Below are 11122 nucleotides of genomic sequence, written 5' to 3' on the forward strand. Positions count from 1 at the left end.
TGCTTGTTGTTCGTGTTTATGCTGCTCAGAAGAGTAATACAAACAACTTCTATCGCAACACTGTGGTCCAAGCAGACACCACGTGAATTTTTGCCTACAGAAGACTGTACACAATTAAATGGTATCAGGGGATTTGGACAAATTACTCATACTTGAATAGTAATTCAAACTTTTGACTGAAAGAATGCAGCTCGTTCTGAATTTGTCTTTGCTCGTGTCCTGGTTTCGGCTGGGATAGAGTTAATTTTCTTCCTAGTAGCTGGTATAGTGTTATGTTTTGGATTTAGTATGAGAAGAATGTGGATGACACACTGATGTTTTCAATTGTTGCCAAGTAGTGTTTAGCCTAAGTCAAGGATTTTTCAGCTTCTCCTGCCCAGCCAGCAAGAAGGCTGGAGGGGCACAAGGAGTTGGGAGGGGACACAGCCAGGACAGCTGACCCAAACTGGCCAAAGGGGTATTCCATACCATGTGACGTCATGGCCAGTATATAAACTGGGGGGAGTTGGCCTGGGGGGGGATCACCGCTCGGGAACTAACTGGGCATCAGTTGGTGAGTGGTGAGCAATTGCATTGTGCATCACTTGTTTTGTATATTCCAATCCTTTTATTATTATTTTCATTTTGTTATTGTTATTATTATCATTATTAGTGTCTTCCTTTCTGTTGTATTAAACTGTTCTTATCTAAACCCACGAGTTTTACCTTTTTCCTTCTGGTTCTCTCCCCCATCCCACTGTGTGGGGGGGAAGTGAGCGAGCAGCTGCGTGGTGCTTAGTTGCTGGCTGGGGTTAAACCATGACAGCTGGATTGTACAGAAAAGTAGAATCAGAAATATTAAGTGTAATCCCTCTGCATTAATTATGCAATTGAAAAACAAGCCTGTTCCTTGTGAACTAGAGGACAGTACTAGTCATTCCATTTTGCAGATGATGTCAACTCAAGGAAATGTAGAGAATAGCAATTCTGCATGCTCACAGATATGGAAAAACTCTTTGAAGACATTGCAGAGGACTGTGAGAAAGCGTGTCTTTCTCAGGAACAGAGAAGTCTCATGGCAAGCCAAACTGAAAGGAGAAAGTAGCGAACCCAGAAGCACTGAAAGGGAAAGCCACATAACCCAACACACTGTTAGACAGCAGAAATCCTTACAGACAAAAATCTACCCACAAAACCAGCTGGTCACTTTACCGTATTGCCTGTGGATGGAATTAAAGAGGAACATTTCATCCGAAACAGTAGACCTACTCTAAAGGTTTAAACCAGTCTCTAATTTTCCAGAGACCAAAATGAGGGCTGCTCTTGGACCAGATTATCCACAATGACCTTTTACGGGGCTCATCTTCTTCCTCATGGCCACTACCAGGGACCTGATAGCAGATGGGACACTTTGAGGATGCTCCATCGGACATTTCCTGGGATACCAAACCAGATAAAGAGATACCTGCCACCGTGATGCAGCTCTGACAGTCTTAGTTGCCCAGCTGACGGCAAACCAGCTACCACTGGGGCTTTCAAACAGATTCATGGTTGTTCTTCCTCCACTCTGCTAATTCATTCATTGGATTACAAAATTAAGCTCTTTGGTCCTGCTGTGTTAGCGAAGCCAGAGCAGCTGTAGCACATTACGCTTGGCTCGTCTGGCTGCCTCCCAGCAGGCTCCTCTTGACACCACTTCCACGACACCATCATACTGCTCTCCTAGAAACGACCCTTTCCACTGATCTGCTGGAAAGGACACAAAAAGAATGCATCTTGGTCTTCCATCTGAAACCTCCTGGAGGGGTCCAGAAACTCCCTTTTTTATTCTGTACCGAGGAGCAGCACTCTAGAAAGCAGGAATCCACAAACAGCAAGCCTACTGACAACTTAAGCTGCATTTTTAATTCAGTATTTGAGGGGAAAGGATGTGTTTTATTCTGTAAATCAAGCTCACCAGGAGCATTTTGCTGTGCCGGAAGGTTTTGACAGCAAACTCAGCTTTACTGGTAAAATAACTGTTGCCTCTTAGATGGTTTCTAGATAGCCAGATGGGTGGTATAAAAATTAAATAGATCTTTGGAAAAGAGGACCAGCAAAATTGCATTTATTTATTTTTAAGAACAAATCAAGAAAACTCACATTAGCAGACAGCCTAGCAGGTGAGCTTGGCAAGTGTCTTACAGCACACAGAGACCACACAAAGGCGGCATCAGAGCAACTGATGAGACACTTATAAATGGGAAAATAAAGCTGAGAGGACTGATGGATAATATGCAGCATTACAAAAGACAAATGCAGTGGGGGTGAGATGTATTTTTGATGTAAGAGCATGTAGGAAGACAGTGAAGGTGGTGGAAGGGGAGCTTGACTTGAGCATACTGGAGGACAAGGGAGGTGGCTTTTCTAGTGGTATTTTCAATGAGCTTCAGGGAGTAATAGTTGATCATATTAACAATGAATGCTAAATTCCCAGGACACGAGGTCTCTAGGGACAGGTTTCTAAAGCACTGAAGTGTCTAAAGATGTAGAGAGGTGCCTAAATACGGTTCCCCAAAGTGTCTCTGCTCCAGATTTGAAGTTAGTACAGAGAACAGGGCCCGTCCCGCCCCGTAAAATAGCCAGAAGGTATATAGAGGTTGCGGTCATGTCTTCCTATGGGTGAAGCTTTCCTTTTTGTAAGTTCACTGCTCTCATAGCTGACCCTCTCACGTCCACTTTGAATATTCACAAGGCCAGACAGGATATAGGTGAGAATGGGTTGGACAGTATGAATAAAACCAAAGGCTGTTAGCACAGCCATATTCATCCTTAGGTGGTTGACGTTAACTAGTAAAATCCCACAGTTCTGCCATCACAATCTATGCAAAAAACTCTGCAAAAACACCAAGCCAGAAGTTGCTTTGTGGAAGCGCTTATATATAACTACTGTTCCTTTATGTGCTGTAACAGGGCAAGAGGATGCTGAGGCAATGTTATGCGGCATTATTATATTGCCTTCTTGCCCATCGGGGTAATAATGTGCTGATGCACACAGCAGAATTTGGGGTTTTTAAGGCCAACACAGAAAATACTACCCAGAGTAAACTTGCAGGGTCACCTGTATCTTAAGTTTCAATAATTTGTTCTGAGCAGCTCTAATATGCTTTCACAGACAAAGAAACATACAGTTTCTCTGGCCACGGTTTAATGATAAGTAAATCTAGCTTCAAAACTTTTGAACTCAATGAAACCCTACTACAACTATATGTCGCAAAGCACTGACCCAATATAAATTCCATCTGTTGATTGAAGTTGGTTCAAAAAATGATGATGGATTCCTCATGTAGAGCTGGTCCTATGCCAGATCAGGTATAGTTTGCGCTCCCCAGCCAGCAAAGGGAATAAGAGCAAAATACCAGTGTTAGCAAAAGAAATACTAGTTTACACTTAATTCAAATTATATTTGTATTGCTGATAATGGAGCAGTGAACAGCTCCAGTGTTACTAATTGCTGAATCACAGCATAAGGAAAATTAAAAAAATAATAAAATACTGAGAACATTTTGGCTAGGATTTGAAATACTGTGAATTTATTTTAAATAAAAGCTATTAAATGGGAGTATTTCTCAGACTGATTTCTTCCTTTGCTGCAGCTGCATGTAATTCAACTCAAGATTCTGCACAACACTTATAATCTTTTATTTAGCATACATACATAAACACTTTTTTTCCCTGGTCCTGTTACAGATCATTTTTTACTTTCTGCCACAGGGTACTTTGTTACCTGAATTTTTCAGAGCTGGGGGTGCACAGCAGCCTTTAAGCCCTTTGCAGACATCTCAGACCCGGTCAGCAAACAATCTGGGATTTTCCGAGTGAACCTTTCCCAAAACAGTTGTCTCAGATAAATTACCCTCTGCAACTACATTCTTCTTTCCATTGAAAATGAAGCCCAAACAGGAGGCCTAACTCTGAGACACCCAGCATTTGGGAAGATTAATTCTACCCTGCTGTCAAAGGGAGTACAATTAGCAGCCATCCACATCTTTTGACCTCTGCCTGCACTTACATACACTTCAGTGTCACATTAGTAATAACACTCTGTCCTTGCCAATTTTACTTAATGTTGTGAGCGGACGTCCTGGCACTGAACGTACAGATGCCACAGCAACAGGCGAGGAACCGAATGCTGGTGGCCCCACGTATGCGGCAGCAGTGCCTCTGGCACGGCTTTACCCGCAGCTGTGATGCTCCCCTGTGACCAGAAAGGTAACGCATCCCTGGCTTTCTCAGCTGGATCTTGCCTTGAACTCGTGCCGAGCTGGAGAACAGCTGCAACGTGGAAGAAAAAGAGTTTAGTGAAATGCTAGTTCCACATTCCTCGTACAGATCAAACGTTTGAAGGTGTGTGCTGTTTAGTGAGGTTTCATAAACTTCTAAACAGCCTAAGGGGCTTAAATTCTTAAAAGCCACCGGGTTTTTGAACGCAGCAAACATCTCCCATTTAGCAAAACAAATGTAAAGCGTACTGTGGCTGTCGGTGGGAGCGAAGTTTCTCAATCACTCAAGTAGTTACATAAAATGGCGTTTGAGACTCTTAGCCGTACTGTTTATTTTGCAGCACTGCCAATCATTTTTCACAATTTACAGATGTAATGTTCTCTGGACTGGAGAAGTCTAGGACAGCCAAAAATACTAAAAACAAAGTATGGGAAAACAGATACTTGAAGTAACTCTGTGACATTCGTGACATCTTTCAGATTGTTTTCTTCTCACGCACTTTGCAGTTCTAGGGAGAAAGACACAGAATTAATTCATCCATTCATCCAGCCTATTTTCATTGGAAAACAACTATCTTTACCTTAACTTATTCTCTGGGAATTCTTCAGGAAAAAGTAATAATGACAGAAGTTGGCCCTGTTTCCATTTAAGTAGTTGAGCAGGACATTCCAGAAACGGCCACTTTGCTCTTTGTGTCTTGCCCAAAATTACTGTCTGTACTATTAAATTTTCTGGCTCAAAATCAGCTGCACCTCTGTGGCCCATGAAAGAACCATGGTTACGTATAAATACTTCTGCATGACCATACTTTATAATGTCCTCGATGGTGAAAAATCCTGTGCAGAGGTAAGGAGACAGCGTTATAAGCAGAAGTCAGGAAGCTATGATGAAATTAAGATCTCTTTCATGATTGTGTTACTAAAATATGAAGAAAAGTCCAACTTTGGAAAGAAAGTTGCTTATGAATGGAATCATGACCTAATGTTTTATCATCTCAGTCTGCTCTATCATCTAAAGCAGCTGCAGAGATCAGTGCTGCTGTATTTAGCAGGATACAGGCTTTCCTTACCATGTTTGCTAATGAATTGCCTTGTTTTCATTTTATCCCTGGAGGTGGTGAGCATAAAAAGATTTTCGTTACAGCATGAGAAAGAGCACGCCAACATTCCCAACCTGGTAAGTGAAGGCAGCGTAGTCTCCTCTGCCAGCAAACATGCTGGCTACACCGGTGAATTAACATCCCAGCTCTGCGAAGCTATTACTGCTGTTTCACTTGGAAGCAGCATCATCTTAAATGTCGCAGTTGATACTAATTTGTCACCTTTTAGGACAGAGCATTCAGTGCAGGGGCAATTTGTCCAGTCCCAGGCAGCTACAGGGCTGACACATACCAAGCCCTGAACTTTCATTTTACAGCTCTTTTCTGTGGATGAAAGACTGCATGTTTCAGAGCATAGTCCTTCCCCAGTGTGACCGAACGAGGGGTAGGTTATATTTTCACATTACTCCTCATTAGAGTTGCTGTTGCCATCGAGTCTGCATAAGAAGAAAAATACCACCCAAAACTGAAAAAAAATTGCCCTGGGATTAGATCCTTCAAAAACAAAGGGACTGGCAGAGCAGTCCTTGGGGCATTTTTTCTTTAGCTCAAGTGACATCTATACTGACATCTGGAGGTCCCAGGCTCAAACCTCACTGATCTGCCAGCCATGGGAGGTCGTTTCACCAGCATAACAGATGGTGTAATGGACACTCCTTCAAGATAAAATATTACTTAGGCTGGAGCAGACGCAGTACCTAAGCCCTTATGCAGCATCCTCTGAAGAGCAGCTGTCACGGATAAATATAGGCTGGTTCAAGCATGATCTAGACAACTCCACAAGAGAAACACTATAATGCCTATTAAACACAACAGTCCAGCTTATGGAAATCACTAAACCTGGTGACCACTGGAGTGCTGGAGTGTGGGTGATTCTTCTTATATTCTACATGCTTCTGCTAGAGACAGGGGTCTCTCCAGGTTATCCCCTCGGCAAAAAGTGGGCCCAGGCAACTCAAGGTTGGTGCAGGAGAGCAGTTCTCCTATTTCTGTAATTGTAAAATGGATATATGGAGCTGGCTTTTCTAATTCAGCCCTCCCTTTTGTCCCAGTACAGGAGAGAGACTTTATGCCGTTCAACAGCGATGTGTTTCAGAAACATCTCAATAGCTGCAGAAGACACATCGCGGTTATGGTCAGATCTTTGCTCTTCAATTGAGATAAGACAACAGTCATCATAACAAACAATCCTCTCCCTGAGCTGAATTGTAACCACATGGCATTTTACACTGAAAAGCAACTTGGAACGGTAGAATACCCCACAACAAATCAATACACAAGGAACGAGCTTAATTTTTAAGCTATCAAGGTCTGTTGAGGGCTGGAGAGTCACAGCTCTAAGGCAAGCAGTAACGTTCAGTGTGCCGGGATGATGATTTTTAACTTTGGGCCGATGACTGTGTGGTTTTGAGTGCAGCAGACCGTACCAATGATTTAACGAAAATCAAATCCTATCCACTGGGTCCAATTCCCATGATCCCTTAGCCTTGCTATACAACGGAGTCATCTAGAGCATGTAGGAGCGGGAAGAGGACATGGGTTTCAGGGCACTCCACACTGACACTGTATTAAACATAACAAGAAACCATACTGATGGACTGTGGGTTCAGTTCTGGCTGGCTGTGGGGTCAAAATCTGAGAAACTTTAGTGATGCTGACAGGACAAGCCATTCCCACCCCATTTTTGCTGTTTGCCTTCACCTTTGCATCATCGCCTTGGCTGGGTCAGCTGCCTGTTACCAGCCATATGCAGATAACATGGTAAAACACATCCAGGGTAAAAAAATAAAACAACAAAACCGGTCCTGTTGCTTAAGGGGTTACGGTCGAAACAGAGCCTAATACCTCCATCTCCTGCAGGACTGGCAGCACATCACGCTATCGTGTTCATCCACTTCTTGACTGCAAGAGGAGATAAGAGTCTAAACGGACCTGGGGCCGCTCGGAGCAGTGCCAAGTCTGGGGTTTCACTCATGTCTGGGTCTGCTTGCTTGTTTGCATACAGTCTCTTGGGCAGGGAGAGTGACAAAAGTGTGTGATGTGGTCAACAGAGGGGACAGCACGCTGGGGCTTGCAAACACATTTCAGGGGGCCCGCGTGGTCTCAGGGGAGAGGATCAGCCCTGTGAGCGAACACCGTATCAGGAGAGCACTGGGGGGCTACAGTGAAACGTGGGCAGGGTTTGGCAAGAGCTGTCTTCAGTCTCTCATGTCTAAGTAAAAGAGTCATTTAATGTAAGTACGGCCCCCCTCAGACTTAAGGCTTTAATGTTAAACTAGATTATAGAGGAAGCTTAAGAAGTCTGGGAAGAGGCATCCTGTGGCTGTGTCCTCATCTCCGAACAGGATGCTCTGTCCATGTGCAATGTCTCCCTCTCTCTCCCTCTCTCACCTACTCAATCCAGAAGAAATCTGGATGACCAGCTCAGACTAGATGCCTAAGTTTGAGCCAGATGAAGTTAGGTGAGATGAATTCCAGCCTCAGTGTTGTGGAATTATACAAAGACCTTAGTTTTTCTTTAAAACTGATCTTTGGTCTCTGTGCCAGTAAAGAGCAACTACAGAACTCAAACAGCAAATGAGAAAACAGCAAAGAACTAAAAATGCGTTATTTACTTATATATCTCAGCCGGCTTTGCATGATAGCTTTGGAAAACACACTTGCATGCATTAGGACGGCTGCGTTATTTCCTTCCCTACAACTTAGCCTCTTTGGCCTCCATTACTTCCTTTAGCAGTTACTCTATTTACTTTCTCACAGAAACACCCCGCTCATCCATACTTCCTCATTCCTGATACAAAACCTCTTTTATAGTATATCTTCAAGAACTGTCTGGAGCTTCTCTCCTGTGTTAAGGTTGATGTTTTCAACCTGGCTCTGTATATCTAGTTTGGTTTCATCATCCATTCTCTTCCAGAGGATTGCTCCTAAGAGTCAGATTCACTTTGTCTCAGTGAAGACACAATGGAAGGAGCTGACAGAGCCAAGGACACGATTTCCTGGGGAAATGGCTGGGAAACATTTTATGTTCAGGTGCAGCTGAAAACCTTTGCTTTCCTACATAATCCCTGCCAGAGCACTAACATGAATCTTGAGTTGTAACTTTGATCTGAGACTAAGAAAGGGACCCAGAGCAGGTAGCAAAGCTATGAGTTGCCTCTTCTAAATGCAAGGAGAAAAGGAAGCTATTTGAGGGTTTTTCAATGGCGATTAAGATAATCAGACAGCTTTGACTGATAAGGAAGAACAATCCTGCACAGGTGTTTTAGTCCGTGCATTTCTATGGCTTCTCATCCCCCTGTGCTGTCCATTCTCCTGGGCCGCCATGCCTGCTATTCCTGGTTTTAAAATGGTGCTCAGGTGGGCTGTGAGGGCAGTCTCCCCCAGCAGAGCACAGGTACTTAAGCCCAAGAATAGATCTCCCTCTCTGGAAGCAGCAGGGTAATAGCTGGATTAGGGCACTTTATAGCTAGAGAATGGCACTTAAGGGGCTCTGCTTCACCCTAAATCAGCAGTCATGGAGCCATTTCAGCAGTTGGGGTTGCCAGAGACACCAGAAAGTCTGTTTTAGCCGCAGCCTGTCGAGGAACCAGACATGCTGGGCCCAAGGTCATGCAATACCCACTTGCCTTATTCTCCCTGACCCATGAAAAGGGCGGCTCGTTTTGTTATTAGCATGATTTACTGCTCTTAAGTACTCAGAAGCAAAATCGAATAAGACAAAGCTATTCCTGGGACCTCAGGCTGCTTTCCTGAGTCTAGTTTTCATTTCACACCCCAGGTTATCCAAAGACAGTGATTTTTAAGCTGAAGGACAGTTCTCAAAACCCTTTGCTGAGAAGCAAAGAGAAAGGCAATATCCACAACTGCACTACCAAGCCTTCCCTAAACCAGGTGGGAAGTTACCCTTCCTTAAGGAGGGGAGAGAAGGATGGGTTGAACAAATCCAGCACCAGACATCACCTACTGCACAGCTTTTATTAAGTCAGAAGCAAAGAGAAACCAATGTTTAGTTCCTTTAGTTCCTAGGAGGAGGACAGGAGAGCGTGGGGAAGGTGAGACACAGCGTTGGTACCCTCCACTCCAGTCCACAGGTAATAATGCATAATAAGACAAAAGATTCTCCTTTTCTGACCTATTACAAGCCACTCTTTTTACAAGATCTATAAAAGTCCACCAGTCATTCTCCACCCATCTACAGCAAAGCTGCAATCATAGAATCATAGAATCACAGAATGGTTTGGGTTGGATGGGACCTTGAAGATCATGTAGTTCCAATCCCCCTGCCATGGGCCAACCCACTAGACCAGGTTGCTCCAAGCCCCATCCAACCTGGCCTTGAACACTGCCAGGGATGGGGCAGCCACAACCTCTCTGGGCAACGTGTGCCAGTGCCTCACCACGCCCACAGGGAAGAACTTCTTTCTTACATCTAATCTAAATCTGCCTTCTTTCAGTTTAAAGCCATTACACCTTGTCCTGTCACTACATGCCCTTGTAAAAAGTCCCTCTCCAGCTTTCCTATAAGCCCCCTTTAGGTACTGGAAGGCTGCTGTAAGGTCTCCCTGGAGCCTTCTCTTCTCCAGGCTGAACAACCCCAACTCTCTCAGCCTGTCCTCATAGGAGAGGTTCTCCAGCCCTCTGATCATCTTCGTGGCCCTCCTCTGGACTTGCTCCAACAGGTCCATGGCCTTCTGATGTTGGGGGCCCCAGAGCTGGACGCAGTACTGCAGGGGGGGTCTCACCAGAGTGGAGCAGAGGGGCAGAATCCCCTCCCTCGACCTGCTGGTCACGCTGCTTTTGGTGAAGCCCAGGGTACGGTTGGCTTTCTGGGCTGCGAGCGCCCATTGCCGGGTCATGATGAGCTTCTCGTCAACCAACACCCCCAAGTCCTTCACCGCAGGGCTGCTCTCAATCCACTCATTGCCCCGACCCACGTGCAGGACCTTGCACTTGGCCTTGTTGAACTTCACGAGGTTCGCACAGTCCCACCTCTCGAGCCTGTCCAGGTCCCTCTGGATGGCATCCCTTCCCTCCAGCGTGTCGACCGCACCACACAGCTTGGTGTGGTCAGCAAACTTGCTGAGGGTGCGCTCAATCCCACTGTCCGTGTCGCCAACAAAGGTGTTACACAGCGCCGGTCCCAGTACCGACCCCTGAGGAACCCCGCTCCTCACTGCTCTCCACTCGGACATCGAGCCATTGACCGCAACTCTTTGAGTGCGACCATCCAGCCAATTCCTTATCCACCGAGCGTTCCATCCGTCAAATCCATGTCTCTCCAATTTAGAGACAAGGATGTCGTTTCATAAAGACCTGGCTGAGGTGCAAATAACTTAAGACAGCTCCTTTTTAGCTTTATTTTCAGAAGGGGCAGGCAGGAGGGAAGCAGCAAGGCGCTGCCGTTGCTGCTGGAATACCTCAGCGTTTGGGCAAGGGCGCCTCGCCTCCCCCTTCTGAGGGGAGCTGGTGGCTGAAATGTGCGTTTGTCTTTTTGCCAAGGGGCTCAGATGGGTCTGTCAGTCGGTCTGTCAGTCGGTCTGTCAGTCGGTCTGTCAGTCAGTCAGTCAGTCAGTCAGACAGTCAGTCAGTCTGTCAGTCGAGGCTAAGCACCCCCTACAAAATGGCGGCGCGGCTCCTTTAAGACACGCCCTCACCCCGGCCTGGCTCGGCCCCGCCCCCTTAGCAGCAGGAGAGGGGGCGTGGCTCGGAGAGACGGAAGGCTCCCCCAGCGGCCCTAAGGGTGTAAGGGAGTTGAGTGGCAGCGTCGCGGTCCAATCA

Source organism: Harpia harpyja, chromosome 6, assembly GCF_026419915.1.
Source record: "Harpia harpyja isolate bHarHar1 chromosome 6, bHarHar1 primary haplotype, whole genome shotgun sequence".
In the NCBI taxonomy this organism is placed as follows: Eukaryota; Metazoa; Chordata; class Aves; order Accipitriformes; family Accipitridae; genus Harpia; species Harpia harpyja.